Source organism: Thermobia domestica, chromosome 5 (assembly GCF_964235325.1).
Source record: "Thermobia domestica chromosome 5, izTheDome1.hap1.1, whole genome shotgun sequence".
Classification (NCBI taxonomy): Eukaryota; Metazoa; Arthropoda; class Insecta; order Zygentoma; family Lepismatidae; genus Thermobia; species Thermobia domestica.
This window is the reverse complement of record NC_137458.1, coordinates 225,545,937-225,559,685: the sequence shown is the minus strand read 5'-3', so window position 1 is coordinate 225,559,685 and position 13,749 is coordinate 225,545,937.

Here is a 13,749-nt window from a genome sequence, read left to right as displayed (position 1 = left end):
TAATTATACAGCTTTTGACAGACCAAGACTCACATTATTCTTTCTTTTCCAAAATAGTTTCTAATCTTATTTTACAATTATGAAGTGTTTAAACAGTTTTTCTCGGTTTGTCACAAATTTTAATATCTGGATTTAACGGGTTTTACTATTCGCCTACTCACTGGGGCTTACAAATCTACAGGTGACAAACGTTGATAATGTTTTAATTAAACATTCCTGAGCTTGCAGTATATAGTGTTTCCTGAACTTCGGATGAAACTTGTTGTGATGATGGGCAATCACATAGGTAGTGTTAAACTTAAAAATCTTACGACTGCGTCCTATTTTTTTTTTACCGCTCAACTGCCCACACCGGTGAATCAGGTACCTAACATCAACATTTGAGTGTAATCTTAATTATTTTTATTTTTATATAGTATTCCTTTTCACTTCACTTCCTTACTATATAATCACCCCATATCGAGAGTTTTCATCTGACCCTATGTCAGTGTCTAATTAAATTCCTGAATTCCTTTTTAAACAACTTCACATACATTAATTAACAACGGAAACAGCAACAAAAGTAACTTCAATTCTACATTTCTTTTTCTTGTTCTGTGCAGTATATACATTTTTCCTGAAATTCTTACTACCCTCATCACTACAACATTTTCCACTTCTTATTATTTTTTAAAAGAACTTAACCGCTTCTCTTTTTCGTATTAATAATCTTCTTTGTTTTGCCTCTTTTACGATGCCTGAGAAGTTACGATTCATAGTCCAACCTAGAATTCTCCGCAAAATGTAACTGGCACCCCTCTTGAAATATATATTCTTATGATTCTTGGAGCATCCCCTTATTTTCTTTTGTAATTCCTTTCTCTTCAGCTTGTCTCTTTGTATCGATTCCATTCTTGAGTTAATAGCGAACTTTCAGTCTTTTTTATTTCCGTATATTTCTAGCTTTCTTTTCTTCAGATTCATCAAATATGTCACTAAGTTCAACTCTGGGCAGAAGTTCCTTAATCTCAATTATGTGACTGTTTCTTCTTTTACCAACGGTCTGTCCTGTATCTTTTTGTTTTCTTTCATCTTCATCTGCTAGTACCGACTTCACTCTCCATTCATTCCATGTATGAGTTTGTTTTACTACTTTCTTTTCAAATGACTTCTGTTTAGTTGTTGTCCTCTCTATCATTCCTCTATAGTCATGGCTCGCAGTTTCTACTGAATTTTTCTCGTTGCAACTGAAGTCTACAATTACTTGTAGTCACACTCTATAATTTCTATTGACTGATAAATTTCTGGAAATATTTCTTTTGATCCAAAGAATTGCAACCAATTGTAACCTATTATGTTGTAATCTAGGTGCTCTTCATAAATTCGCATATCAACCTGGTATTCTTTTCCGTTAACGGACATGTGACCGTAGTTTTATCAAACAAAGACAAGAAACAATCTTCAGTCTTCACGACTGGTACAAGGGTACAATTATTCAGATATTTATCGTAAGTTAAAGTTGAATTCACTGAGTAATTCGCTCCCGCATCCGTTAAAAAAAGATAACTCAATATTATTACGCGTGACTATTTCTAATACTTCCTCAACTTCGACTTCTTTGTTAAATCTAGTCTGATAGTCCCCGATATCAATTGTTTCTTCCTCAATTTTTCATCTAATTCAACTTCCAGCACACTACTCATGTGAAACTCATTGATAGGATATATTGCTGCTCTACATTCAGTAAGGCTAAATTATCTGGAGCCTGTTCAAATTTATTAGGTGAGTTCTCCTGCTCTAGATTCAATAAGGCTAAATTAGCTGGAGCCTGTTCAAATTCATTAGGTGAGTTCTTAGGACTTAGCAGTCGACTCGTTGCATTGTCAAACACCGTGCTTGTGGGTTTTTCCGGGGTTCTCCCGTTTCCTCCCACTTTCTTCATGCCTCCATTTCACTCATATCTCATAATCACCGTCTCCTTTAGCCTAACCGGCATAACCGTGGGACGTAAAACTCATAAAGATTTTTTCGTTGCATTGTCAAGTAAGACCACTCCATCTACGCAGTGCATGCACGATCGTATGTGGTTAGGCTGCAGCTTCAAATAGTGGGCAAAGTGATTATACTTTTTACAGAAATGATATTGGACACTTTTCGCCAGACATTGATCCAAATCATGTGGCCTGCCACATGCACGACAGCATGTTGGCTTTTGTTGATATTTGTATATATAATTAAAGGGCATTGCTCTAGTTTGTTTTCTCTGAAAGGCCATGTGATCCACATTACGTTCCAATTTATACAAAACTCTGATTTTTTTTCTCCAGTTGTTCTACACCTTGAATGAGAAACACTATTGCATCCGCCAACTCCTTGGATGTTGCAACGTCCGATTATAACCTGTTCCATTCCTTGGATAATCGCCTTAGAGGACGCCAGTTCATATCCCTAATAGAGATGCAAAAATGCACTTAATATCTTCTTCGCTTCACGGCCCACCAAGTTCTACCTCGTTAGAATCCGCGGTCTTCCAAAATGTTGGCAGAAGGTTGTCGATGCTGATGGGGATTATTTTTGATTTTCCAGGTACGTCTTAGGTGACATATTGATGTTTGAAGGTGGTGGCTGAAAAAGCTACAGAATTTTCTTAGTTACCTTATATAAAATAGGCTGTGTCTTCATGTTGGACAACGCCCTTGGAATTTTCCAATTTTGGAGATTTTTTAAATAGAACTTCGTAATCTTTGCATAGATCTTATATTTTAAATGTTGCGATGCCGACAGGAAATGTTCAAATCACAACCAACTTCTGAGCTGGTCTTGTTTTCCCCTCCACCTCACCTCCGGTATTATCTCGAGCAGCTATGCAGTAGCAACTGCAAAATGCAAAATGCAACAGGGCTCTTGCGCTATATTCTAGCTGTTCTGTGTGACAGTGGTAAGTTCATGCATCAATAATAATGGAAGAATGCTATTACATAACGAGCTCAAAGATGCAAAGTAAGAGAGAGACAGGGAATTGTATGTTTTGCATTCCGGCTGACATTAACGGTTCGAATCTTCTGTCACATGCTGCTGTGGAGAGGTTATAGAATGAGAGACTCAAACCTAATGGACAAAGAAAAACAATAGTTGAAAGAAGTTTCTTCTAAAATCAAAGACGTTTAAGAAAAGGCATTTATTCCAACAATTAGTGAGTCATCATCAGTAAAGTTATAAATAATCAAGATACAGTTCAGAAACTTTCAAAATCATTCGTTCGGAACATGGGTAAAAGACCACCTTACACATAAAAGTAAATAATTTTAAAACTGCAGCAAAAAATACAGTTCTCGATATCTCTCCTTGCTAATGTAGACAAATGCATGTATGAGAAGAATTTGGAAGTTTACGTCGTTGAGAGAATAATTTTAGCGGATCCGATTTCGGAAAGGAAAATGACAATTGGCCAAGTTGATCACAAAATTAGCCAATTGCTGGGAAAACACGCACAATGGAAAGCTAACTGCTTGGATACACAGAATCCAAACCTTTGGTAAGAACGAAGATGTTTGTAACAACCAGTTACCTACTCAAAACAACGATTCGGAAGAAGGTATCAACTCGCGTTATCTTTGGTATGTTGCTACGTACAATGGCACAGCCATTATTATTGCAGATGGTAGAGTGACATTTTGAAGCAGAATTCCATCAGCACAGATCACTTAATCACTCTTGGTAACTATGGCACCAATGATAACACATATATTAGAGGCGGTGCAATACATCTTCCTGATGGTAGACCCATGCGCTCAACTTTTGAGCCTTTCCCACCGAGTGAAGTTGACACTCTATGGTGCTGTGGGAGCATTTAATTAACGCTGCCAATTCCCTAATCCTTTCTCGCTGATCGTTGTAAATAAGCTGAGTCAGTCTCTCCTCATAGAACTTACATAGAAGTGTGTCGAAAATGCTTTTTCTTGTCGATTTGACACTCCATTTTAATGACCTGAATAGAACAAATAGTGTATCAGCGTAAAAGGATCTAAACAAATTTTGTAGAACACATAATTCTCTATTGAATACCATAAAAGGCATTGCAAAACATTTTTCGGACGAAGAATGTTTCATGGCTTTGGATTGATTGTTACAATTTCAAATGAAATTTCAAGAAGTTAGTGAGGCTCTACAGTGTGTTCCAAGTGGTCCGAGTTAGATACAACAGAAAACGCATGGGCACTTTCTTCTGCCATCCACGACAGCGAGTTTATCGTAACTTTACGTGTCTTGAGGATGTTCTCACGATAACCCTCCTCTCAATCGACTTTTGCAGAAGATAGATTTAGACATGTACGCAGCGTCAGATGCCATTCAGGACACTATCGCAACATTAAACAAGAAGCCTTCAAACAGAAGAGTTCAAGGCAATTTTCGAAGCAATATCCAGAATGGCTGCCAGTGTCGACTTGCAGATTCGAACTAATCTCACCCAAAAACAAACACATCGTACAAACTTCAAGGCAGATGATACGACATATTACTACTGAAAGACTGTCTAGATTCCGTTGATAGAGTCGGTTGTAGAAAACCTCAAAACGCGTCTTGCGCCGGAAGCTTTTAATGTATACGGACTCAACATTCTATTGCCAACACACACAACTGACAAAACTATCGGAACTGAATAAAAAATGCTTTTTTCCCTCCTTAGTTCTGAATTTGCAATCTGCACTTCTAAATGGAAGAGAATTAAAGAAGAAGGTGGAACTCTATTACGGACTGCGCTGGAGGCCTTGGCCACCAGCGATGAAGATCTTCACGTGACTATTCGAAAACCGCTGACCATACTTTTAACCCTGAATTCAAGCGTGGCCATTGCAGAACGATCTTAATCCACATTGCGCCGACTGGTTGCGATCTCGTTCCGGCGAAAAGCGGCTGAATGGACGAGCACTTTTGAATGTCATAGGGACATTGTTGTAGATCGCGACAATATTATATCGACAGATACACCTTGGGTGGTATTCGCCGAAAGCGTGTTTTGCGCTGTAACAAATGTTTAACCTGATAGTTTTTCTGCGAAACATTTAGTAAAGCATACCCACGACCAGGCCTGTAGACAGAATATCTTTTCGGAGAGGGGGAATTGTAGTGAAAATTCCGTAGCAGTCATATCTTTTATCCTCTTTTCCTGAATCCATTTTACCTTTCTTTTTTGGGTGGGGGTAATTTCGGGGAACATATCCCACTCCACAACAAAGAGCCTTTTCCAAGACGTTTGGTTCAATCCGCCAATGTGTCACATCCATCCCGCTAGAGTAGGCCACTACACAAAATTTACCAATAATTAATCATATTAACTTGAATGTCACAATGAAGAAATAGACAAGACATATTTTAAAATTCTTAGAAAAATGAGATAGTGATAATTCAGGCAATTTGTATTAGGAGAGATGTGGACATTTGCACTGCAATATTACTTCAAAAATGTATTCAAAATGGCTTACGCCAAAGAGCCTAGATGTAAGTCTCGCCATCCTTATCCTGGATCTTTTTACATTTAATCTTGTAGGTTTTAGACCAAATTAATTATTGCCTCACGCCGCTTAGTGTATTAACTTACTTTCATTCATTGTAGATCCAGCAATAAGAAATTTCCAAACTCACATTTTAGGTGGTACATCTATATTGTTGGCTGGTCCAAAATAAAGTATGATTCTTTTCGTGTCACTCCACTAAGCTTTTCTTTTTCTATAACCAATCACAGCGTAGTTCGGAACACTTGACTGAAATTTTATTTATCCAAGTGTTCCTACCTGAAGATTCCAGAAAAATTTAGAGATTTATGCACCTGTCGTCTGTGATTGGTAAACTTCTCTGCTTTTTTTAAACACAGCAGAACGTTTTGTTCATTATTTAATTTTCTTGTTCTTCTATATTGTAAGAGATATTTTCTTTAGTTTTATTACAGTGACAATTTCCACATTTAATAATTAAAATAAAGATACGGAATGAGAAGACTAAATATGGAAAGGGGGCTTTAGCGCAAAGTTTTCATTAGATTAAAAATTTGTAATACAATTTCAGTGGAAAGAAAAGGAATAAAGAAAAAGGGTAGGAATGAAAGCCTAAAAGGAAATATTGTAACAAAGCGTTTGTTAGAACATGATGTAAGTCTTTTTAAAAGTAAGCTACCTTGAAAAGTTTTCTATTTCCTTTACACTGCTGACTAATTTCAGCTTCAAGCAATAGTGATAACGTCTGTTTTAAGTTAAACGTCAGCTATTTGGTTTTAAAGGGGAGAATGTTCACGAAATGTGTGGTGGAACATGTATTTGAAGATGATTTAAATTAACCCCTTAATTTTGATTGATTTCAACTCCAAGTAATCTGATGATTGGAAAATGCTGAAGAAAACTTACGTATTATTACATCAAAGTAGGTAATATTTTACGAACATTGTCAAGAAAAAAATGTTTACGTATCCCATTATGCTTCAGTGTTTCAAGTTGAGATTGAACTTACCCTTTTAATTCTTGACCGATTTCAGTCTTTGCATTAAAATCAACAGTAATTCCTTCTAAAATTATACTGGAGTAGTGCTTTATTATCCCACTACGTATATGGACAAAATTTTAAATTCAGGTGGATTTTGTTCTCTTTTTTACCCTAATTATTCGCGAATTTCAATCCCAAATGCGTTTATTTACTATGTCACAAACATACATACGCGGAGTTTCATAAAATCGGATAAAAATTACGAGAGCTATGCGACTCGGATGAGCATAACAATAACCGCTACTTTCTGGAAAATTGATTTAGCCTTCTTTCGAGTTTATTTGAAAGTAATAAAATGTGACAAAACGTTATGTTCGCCCGAGCCACTCAGCTTTGTGGAATAGACAGATAGCAGATGGATAGAAGTGTACACAATGCAAGCACAGTTGTGTGGTAGATGTTCTCTTTCACTTGCTTCACTTACCTCACTGTACTTACGACATCGAGAACGGTAACTTACAATGTTTATGATCAACTCCAGTTTTCGCAACAAATGACTATCCGTTATAGCGATAATCATATATAATAAATGTAAAAATAAAAAGCCAAAGGGGTCATAACTATGCTATATCAAGTTAACTATGTAATGAAATTCAAGAATATATCCTGAAAGTACTTTATTTACAATAATACATGAATCTTGACACAAGGAATGTAATACATAGAAAACTTTCTTGGTCCGGCTGCATAACATGATACTTTCTTATCTCAGTATTATAAATTGTATGAAGGTCTAGAAACCAATACATGGATTGTACATAAAAGTTTACGAATAAATTACATCAATGTCGATAAAACATATCTTACACCAAACCAGTAATGCAATGCTAAAATTATTAGTAGATATCGACCGTTTCGTACAGCGTAGCGTATACAAAATCCTCGTTCTTTTGTAAATTTAAGGGAAGTATATTGTGGATTATACAATTACGTGGGTATACACCATATACTTCCATATACACACCATTACAGCCCTGTACTAAACAAATAAAGCAAGCATTCATACAGATAAACAACGTTAAAAGTAAATTGTTTTCAGAAAAATTTCCCGAAGCATTTGGGAATAGAGTATTCACGAAAGGAAACAAATAAGAGTTCTAACATATTAAAAATTATATTTTTAAATTAAACTGTGGTAGTAACACCCACAGAACTCTCCAGGTGAGTGGAGAGACACTAAGGCAGCGTTTCCCAACCTTTTTCAACTTGCGGCACACTATGGGTGTATCTTGAATTCTCGCGGCACACTTATTATTATTATTATTATTATTATTATTATTATTGTTATTATTATTATTATTTGCTAATATAAAATACCATGGTAATTTTTTCTCTGTGATTACTGATCATCTTCTAACAGAGATGAAAGCTCGATCACTGGTTTTCCCCTATGCTAATTCATTATGCTTATTTTTTATTTTAATTTTAATATAGAAAACAATTGCAATGAAATATAGGACTCAAAATTTTTAAAAAGTTTTTTTTTTCGAAAACTGTGAACGAAGATCACTAAATAACGAACGAACAAACAAATGTCTTGTACTTTTAACTTTGCTGTTTTAACCAAAACGGGTGCATATTATTGCAATCACACAGCTTGCGATGCGTCGAAGTCAAAACACAGCTGTTGAAGAAATTGTTGTTCTGTCATTCTCGTGTGAATGGGTGTTCTACGAATGTTCACTTGACGCGTACTGTACAAGTGCTTCCATTTCTCGGTGTTAGTATGACTCTCAATTGAAGCGTAACATAGCAGCTAACCGTGGAAATGTGTATGAGCCGAAATACTGTCTGATATACAGTAATAGATGTAGAATAATATATTGCAATTACAGTAATTTTTTCCATGTTAGAAATTCTTAGTAATGTGAAATACAAAAATATATTTTTTTCCCTATGTCATGGAATTTCGTTGCTATAAAATTAATAATTTTATTTCGATTTCCTCGCGGCACACCAGCGGTCCATTCGCGGCACACCACTAAGGTGTCGTCACCCTACAGGCTGGGAACGCTGCTATTCATTCGGCGAGTCTATGAAGCGGCTATATTCCATGAGCAACAAGAGAGACTCGTCCATTTTGAACTCGGCGCTGGATGCAGCAAGTAGTGAGTTCCCACTGAAGAATGACGCAAGCTGCAACTAGTGAGATCTCACAGATGAAAGAGGGGAAATTGTATTTCACTGCTTGATAATCATAAGTATCATTATTTGTAAAAACAGTGGACGAATATTTACTCAAGCCATTTTTATACTGTAATATACTTTACAAAATTGTATAAGTGGGCCCTCAGCTTAATAAATACTGTGGTTTATTTCAGTTGTTTGAACCATCTACTTAGTTTATAGTCGCATGCCATTAGTTGTTAACTTTTCTTGCATGTGGTTTATCTGCGTTTTTAAGTGAGTTACGAGGACTCGCATTCCTGCTGCTCGATACCTTGGCCGACAAGGTGTGAATTTTAATTTGTTGTGACGGTTTGTTGGTCCCCGGATCATTTAATTTCGGATATTACTTCATAATCCTTTAAATTAAATGAGTCGGCGCAAACAAACATCGAGTTCGCGTTTTATGCAATAACGGTACACGTAGTAACAGCACGGACATATAATACGGCTCGATAAATGTCTCGACAAAAACAATATTAGAATATCTCCATTATTGTTGTCATGAGAAATACAGCAGTATTGTAATCCCTAATAATCGGGATGATTAATGCATGTAAAATTGCTATCACTGTTATCATTTTTATTAGTTACATCTCTTATATGATGTACAAAAGGAAAAATCAGATTATTTTTTATTTATATACGAACTTTATATACGGAATTTCACTGATACTCCTGATTTTAGGATGAAAAGGAAGGTTTACAAGAGTAGTACTTGCAGAGCAAAAACTGATAATGTTAAAGCATCTCAATATTAACGTAGAGAAATTGTTACTACCACTTTAGCGTGTTATTTCAACACAAAGGGTCCGGTGTTGTGGTTAACACAGATACTGCTGTGGGGTGTAAGAATAACACCTCAGCGGTGTTACAGAAAAAGGTGAATGAATAACGAAAATCGGAATGGGATCAGCAGAACGGTGAGATACTAATGTTATTTTTACTGTATTATTCATAAGAACAATCGTTTAACAAAAGTATCAAAGCCATCTGAAAATCCTGTATATTAGATAAATACACCTATACTATAATTTTAAACATGCACAATGACTTCCAAGAATAACATAAATATCTCGTAAGTGGCATTGAGAATTAGTTTTTATTTTTTTGCTTTCAGCATAGCTTTATGCGATATTTTTTTGACATTTATGCCAAGTAACGAACATCGTATTATATTTCCTGTAATTTTTCACGAAAATAGTTTTGTGAGCGGGTGAATTTTCCGACATTTACGTGAGTAAAAGTTTTGTAATTGTTTTTTGTATGTACATTTGTCTCTTTGTCGCCGACTACGCTTCGTTCCTAGTAACCACTTATAAAAAATTATGCCACACTGAAGTATTCCATGGAAAAGACATGTCCATTAAAGAGGAAAAAAAGTTGTTTTAAAAAAAGTTGTTTGGCAACTGTATATAGAACAACATTAATTGAGTGTACACTAGTAGTAAAAGACAAACAATTCCACAGATACCGTTATGTTCTATAATTAATTTAGAAACTCCGTGTCCTCCTTTAATGGGTGTGTTGGGAGACGGTCAGTTAGGTCATTAGTGGTTGATGACATGTCGTGTCCTCTTTTTCGAGGCTGTATACTTTTTTTTAGCTGTGATTACATGTGTGTGTTGTTGGAAAGGTCGTGTCCTTTTTTTCGAGTCTGTATACGTGTCTGTACAGACTGTATACTGGATATTTTTAAAAATAATAATGGAAATTTAAATTTGAATTTTAATTGGTTCGATTTGAATTAAATCTGTTGATATGATGAAACGCTATTCTGTATAACTTACTTCCAGATTAAATTAATAATAATATTGAATGTATTTACATTATTGACAATGAGATGAAGACCTAGTTCGAATCTTGTATTATACAAATGGGTTTGACTAATAGAAACTCACATTGAGAAATATATATAATTTGAAAAAAGGAAATATTTGAGTCCCACCATTATGCCTGTTAGGCTAAAGAAGATGGTGATTATTTTATTTGTTCGTTTCTTATTTTTATATTCTCCTAATAAATTAGTCGGAGCAAATTGTATTTGCGAACTTGCAAAATAAATTGTTTGCTGTGCAAACTCGTTGTTAAAAATAAGATGTTCGAACAATATGTGAGAGAATAAAAGATATTCTCCTAATAAATTAGTCGGAGCAACTTATTTTACGGATCGATTTCTATGAAATCTCATAAAGAAAAACTTGTTTCGAAAATATTTTAAAAATTGCGAACTTGCAAAATAAATCGTTTGCTGTGCAAACTCGTTGTTAAAAATAAGAAGCTCAGAATACTTACAGTGTGTAAAAGTTTATGTGGTTGGTACTGAGAATGGACCTGGAACCCTTAGCACCAGAGGTGAACGATGTATGAGAGAATTATTGTCCTCACTTGTAAATTGGAGAAAAAAAACATGTTTGAGATAGGGAATGTGTATGATTTGAATAGTTTATTTATATATTTTGTTAATATTCATCGTTTTATTGATTTGTTCATGGCTTATAGTTAACTCCATGTTTGTAAGTTTGAAATACGCAGACTGAATTGTTCTTCCGTCTCTCACAGAAGGCTATCTTAGAATGAACACTTACAGGTAGTTTTATTTTTGTAAATGGCTTAACTTCCGGGTCAGTGACCTATAGATGGTTCCTTTGCTTCCGTTAGAAGTCTGAGTGGTGACACACATAGAGTGTTAATGTACTTTTTAATTTTATTTCCGCTTGTCAATATGTACTGAAATATCCTTAGACGGTTTCCCCTTACCCATTAGAAGCCTGAGTGGCGACATACTGAAATATCCTCCATTAACTATGATTGTCACTGCGATAGTTATCTGCAGTGATGATGACAGATAGAAATTTAATGTTTCTTCCCTTTTACAAGATGTTATGGACAAACACATAAATGTATTTTTGTGGCAATATCTGATTTTGGTAATGTGAAAGTTTTACTTGTAACCATTTCCTTAGTTAATTGAGAAAGTGCGTATATATTTTAGAACCGTACATCGCTACAGGATCCAATGTCGATACCTTGTCGGGAATGAGGAAACAATGGCAGCTTTTCCTTGAAAGGTAATTTACTGTTAAGATTCCTACAGCGGTTGATGAACTTGGAAATCAGAAATTTTTAGATTTCCTGGTGGAGCAATGAATAATTTGATGCTATCGAATTTTAAACATGATGAACGATGTTAGCGGACATGATGACTTTATTTATAATTAAGGAAAAAAACGGTTTTTGAAAACTTGATGAAAAGATGATGGTTGGGGGAGGGACACATTGAAACCCCTTATAAATACTAACGAAATAAAGTTTATTATTATTGTTATTTACATACTGTAATAGTGCATATTGAAAAAAGTTTTTGGTCGTTGATTCTAACAGAAGGAAGTGTGATTTTTAAGGTGAGAATCATTTAACATTTTTTAAAATGTTAACTTACATGTATTATTCACTTAATTATAATGGAAGTTTTTTAGAAAAATTATTGGTAAACTACACGAGTTGCTTTTGAGAAATTGAACTTGGGACTAATTACATTGTCGGGAAATAAACCTACGACCATTTGTAATCAGGACAAGAGGGATAAGATTTGTGACAGACTGCGAACAGTTGAAATGTAATTGCGATTTTCTATTAGTAAAGTTATTATTATTATTATTATTATTATTATTATTATTATTATTATTATTATTATTATTATTATTATTATTATTATTATCATTATTAAATTTATTATTATTATTATTATTATTAAATTTATTATTATTATTATTATTATTATTATTATTATTATTATTGTACGACTACATATTTTGGGGGAGGGAGAGCATACACGTAAAAATGAATATACGGGCATTTTTCCCTTAAGAACCGCTACTGTGATTTTACCAAGGGCTAAAGACGAACCATTTACTTGTAGAGTTTTATTTGCTTAGTTATAGTATGATTTATTACAATATGTTGATTCATTTGTTACGATTTTTAACTGTTACACCGATTGTGTACTGAAACATGATCACTTTAAAATCATTTATACCTGATATATATGTACGCTGTACAGATGGGGGTTGAACTGAAGTAGGATGTAATTTAGAATTCTGCCTATAGATGTCATACAAGTACGCCTTGGTACCATAGCTGATAATCTTTTAGGATCGCAAATGTTTGAACACATTTATATATGGACTAGGACTAGTATTTGCAGAAAGAAAGAAAGAAAAAAGTTTCAGTTTGGGAAGGTAGCGCTTTGGCCTAGAGTTTTGTAAGTTATATGTGGATGCCTAGTCCTTTTTTTAAATTTTCGTGTTTTAATAGTAAATATTACTGAATGTTAGTTATTTGCGGGGGTGGTAGCCACATAGCGCAAACATTAGCTTTAATGTTAAGAAAGAGAAAGGATGAAAATTTTACGGGACCCTAAATACATTGGTTATTGAACACTGTCTTTTGATTTTCAAAACTTGTTGTGTATTCTCGAAGCAAAAGAGAATTATGTACTACTATTTGTACCATGTCTCTCCAATTAACTGTCTCTTGCATGCCAGATAGATTGCCTAGATTTTAACAGTATTGTATTACAATGAAGCGAATTGAAATTATGTACTCCTATTTGTACCATGTCCCTCAAATGAGGGGCTCTTGCTTGCCAGATACACCCCCATAGATTTTAACAGTTATGTTATAGCAAAAGGAAATTATGTACGGTTATCCGTAGCATGTTTTTACAATTGTGCGGCTTTTGACCACTAGATAGACCCGTAGATTTTAGCAGTATTAAAAAAATGAAATTATGTATTCCTATGCGTAGCATGTCCCTCCAACTTAGTGGCTTTTGCCTGTCAGATAGACCCCCATAGATTTTAACAGTATTGTATTACAATGAAGCGAATTGAAATTATGTATGGCTATTCCTAATATGCTCCTATAACTGACGGGAGCTTTTGCCTGCCAGATAGACACCCATAGATTTTAACAGTATTATATTATAGCAAAAGGAAATTATGTACGACTATTTCTACTATATACGTTGGCGTGCGTTAAAGTTTCCAACTGAGGGCGTGTTTCCCA